The sequence below is a fragment of the Urtica dioica genome, chromosome 8, assembly GCF_054948205.1.
Source record: "Urtica dioica subsp. dioica isolate 48M chromosome 8, U.dioica_male_clone48M_v1_H2, whole genome shotgun sequence".
In the NCBI taxonomy this organism is placed as follows: Eukaryota; Viridiplantae; Streptophyta; class Magnoliopsida; order Rosales; family Urticaceae; genus Urtica; species Urtica dioica.
Window position 1 is genome coordinate 50,135,349 of NC_142763.1, and position 4,088 is coordinate 50,139,436.

At 39.4% G+C, this 4,088-nt stretch overlaps 1 pseudogene; it reads left to right on the forward strand.

The window, feature by feature from the left end:
* Positions 1-1,875: 1,875 nt before the first annotated feature.
* On the forward strand, positions 1,876-3,625 carry LOC149390033 (pentatricopeptide repeat-containing protein At3g29230 pseudogene; annotated as a pseudogene).
* The last annotated feature ends 463 nt before the right edge of the window (positions 3,626-4,088 follow it).

Consider the following 4,088-nt stretch of genomic DNA (forward strand, 5'->3'; position numbering starts at 1 on the left):
TCTAGAGATTCATGGGGAACGTCGGACAAGGCTATGCCCAAAATTGGTTGATCCCATTTGACCCTCTCGATATGGTACCAATAAGGATCCCAGAAAAAATCGACCTGGGCCCCAAACGGAAGGGTAACCATGTCAGGATCAAACTCCAACCTTTGGACCACCCAAGGATCAAATCTCAGATCAGGAAATCTACGACGGCCCATCCCTTAAGGATCTTCAAACTAATATCCTAAGAACGATATACCAAGAACATGGTATGAGCAAAACATAATGGAAAATCTCAAAGTCAAACAAAACCAACATACACATTCACTGATTCGACAATCGATTAGAGTGATACAAAGATTACCCAACCAAAAAATCCGATGAAAAAGGTGATGGAAACAAAGAAATCTCAGAAAACGCATCTAAGAAGTCGAAAAGGCTAAAAGGGCTTACTGAGATCTCGGAAGAATAAAAATATTTTCAAAAGGAAAGGAAAAGCTATTTGTACTTCAAACCTAAGACTAGGATTAAGCGTATGAGAAGCTTCATCATCTGATGGCAGAGGCGAACAATCGTAACGATTCAGGAAAAAAAAAAATCCTAAAAACGATGATGTTACTAGCACCTCGGTCTCTAGGCGGAGCAAAAAAAATAAAAAAGACCTCGGAGCATACCGAGAAATAAAATAAGTAAAAGTGTATGCGTATAGTTAAACCAAAAATTACACTAGAGAGTTCGTGACTATTTTTACTAGATACTAAGAAATTGGAAGGGTGGGGTTACTTCCATAAGTCACATAATCCGAGGAGATTGCTCGGATGCTCCGAGAACTGCATAAATCCAGCACCGGGTCCGAGTAAGCTAGACTCTAGCGACAAATGAAACAAGGAACTACCCGTTCACATGGTAAGAACGAAACCTAACAAGCAGAATTTCGAAGAGAAAAAAAGCTTGTAGGTCAAATACCAGTTAAATAATAAAACACATGGGCATAAAATTAAACTTAAGTAAAACGGGCACCTTAACGGTTACTCCGAGCAAACATGGTAATAACCACCCACTACACACGCTTGAGGGCAGTTGTGCAAAAATTGCAGAACGTGGGTCAGATCGAACCACGTACTTGGGTCCATATACTATAAATATATGAGGAAACAATAACAGCGAATGGATTTTATTTTTTTACACTCAAACTCGACCAGAGGTCTTCAGCTATCATTAAGGACTCTCATTTTCTCTATTTTTTGTTTGATTCGTCAGTATATAGAGAAAATTCTGCTTAAAAATTCTTAATGCTCGCTACTTTATAGTACGTAGTGTTTTTCACGGTACAGTGTAGCATTTTTATATGCCAATAATTTCTATTCTCCCACTTTCATCTAGAGGCCGCCACGTGGCTTCGTCGGGCAACGACACGTGGCGGCCTTTATTTATTTATTTTTTTCTCTCATCAATATATTTTGTATAATTTTTTTATGTATACTTTTTTTCCTCCATCTCTCATCAATATATTTTGTATAATTTTTTTTATGTATATTATAATCATAATTACTAATATTATATTATATTATATCAATAACATACATTATTTTGAGTATATGTTATTGTTTGATATATAATACATTTTTGCAATTTAACATAATAATATATATTATTAATATAAATATAAGAACTTTTCTAATACTCTTTTTTTTTTATTTCTTTTATCAAAATTTAACTTCAATTTTTATTTACTTAAATTTTTTTTCGCCCATAATACTTCTAAGAATTCTGATACATATGAAAACATATGAAAAAATTTGATTTTTTTTTTTTTTTTAAATTACTGAGAACGATTTTCCTAAATTTAATTGAATAAAAGGACATAACACATTGAAGATTGATGGTCAATTCCTGATATATGTACATAATGCGTCGTGATGAGTGATGAGACGGCGATATGTGGAAGGTTTTCAAGTTCCCGGTTGAGACGTAGAGATTGACTGGATTCTAATCACTTGTAATCCATCGATCACGTCGTCCACAATGCTGCAAATGTGCGTCCTGGCCACAACGCCTAGATGGCACTCACATCGAAGACTCCTTATACAGAAGCTCTCCGATCTCAACGCCCACGCCGACCTAAGACACGCGCAGCAACTCCACGCGCAGGCTGTACGCGCCGATCTACACCGCGATCCTTACGTGGCACCCAAACTAATCTCCGCATTTTCTCTCTGCGGCGACCTCGCTCTCGCAGTCAAGGTGTTCGACCAAATTCCCGAACCAAACGCTCATCTCTACACTACCCTGATCAGAGCCCATCTTCATAACTCTCACCCCAATCGAGCCATCGAATCTTTTCTCGCTATGTTATCCACCGGAGTTTCTCCCGATAACTTCACCTACCCTTTCGTTCTCAAAGCTTGTTGTGGCGAGGCCTGGTTACCTGTGATTCACATGATCCACGCTTGTATAAAGAAATGTGGGTTTTCCGCTGATATTTACGTTCTAAATTCGCTAATCGATAGTTACTGCAAGTCCGGTTCTGCCGGGATTACTGCCGCTAGGAAAGTTTTTACTGCCATGGAAGTCAGAGACGTAGTCTCGTGGACCACCATGATTGTTGGATTGCTGAGATTCGGCGAGGTTGATGAAGCACGCCAACTGTTTGACGAAATGCCTGAGAGAGATATGCTTGCCTGGAACACCATGCTTGATGGGTACGCCAAAGCCGGGAAGATGAACGAGGCTTTCGAGATTTTTCAGAGAATTCCGGAGAGGGACGTCGTGTCGTGGTCCACGGTGGTGCATGGGTACATGGAATCAGGGGATATCTACACGGCTCGCCTATTGTTCGACAAAATGCCTGAGAAGAATTTGGTGACCTGGACGATAATGGTTTCTGCGTACGCTAAGAGAGCTCTCCTTAGAGAAGCCTCAGAGCTCTACCATAAAATGAGAGAGGCCGGTTTCAAGCTCCGTCCCGACACAGTAATAAGCATTTTATCCGCTTGTTCCGAGTCGGGTCTCCTCCGTCTCGGGCAAAAAGTCCACACCTCGATTGGTAAAAACCCACCCACGCGAGTCTCGATCGCCCTCATCGACATGTATTCGAAATGCGGAAGCTTGGAAGCCGCCGAAAAGGTTTTCGACGAGACGAGAGAAAAAGACTTAGTGACGTGGAATGCGATGCTCCACGGGCTCGCGGTCCACGGTCTCGGAAACCGAGCTCTCCGATTCTTCTCCCGGATGAAGGACCAAGGCTTTTTGCCGGACTCGGTCACGTTCATCAGCCTCCTCTGCGCTTGTAGCCGCGCGGGTTTTGTTGAAGAAGGGCTTTCTCTCTTCCACGCCATGGAGCGAGATTACGGAATCGCCCCTCAAGTCGCCCACTACGGGTGCGTGATCGGCTTGTTGGGTAGGGCAGGGCATTTGGAAGAGGCTTTTCGGATCGTGAAGACAATGCCGGTCGAACCCGACGCACTCATTTGGGGGACCCTTTTGCGGGCCTGTCGGGCTCACCCTCGAACAGCTTCTGTAAATGTAAAATTAAATGCTTCCGTTTAATAACTTTAGAGGCAATTTAGTTTATATATACACAATTGTTAAAAATTGGCATTTGATATACTGGCTTCTTAATTTGAAATCATTTTTGGCATCGGATTTAACATAAACAACTAAAAAGCAATAAGTTGGAGAGTTAAATTTTTTACTATCTTCTGCTAATTAGTTATAAAATAAATAAGGAAAATAACACATTTATCTTTTTTTCTTTTTTTTTTGAAATGTCTAGTTTAATCTTTGATTTTCAAAAATGTCGAATTCATACATTTTGTATAACTAAAATGACGAAATTATACCATAAAATATATAACAGTATCACAAATCTTCATTTCATTGATATTCACTCTTATATAAGAAAATTGAATGAAATCCAAATCAATACCCTAAATTTCGAATTCTCAATTTGATATAAAAAGAAACCCTTAAATTAAAATTAAATAATAAAATTCATAGATCTCAAATTAAAATTCATAGATCTCAAATTAAAATTCAATAATAAAATTCCGTGTTCGAATTGCAACTCTAAATCATGTATTCTCTGTTCGAATATGAGATTT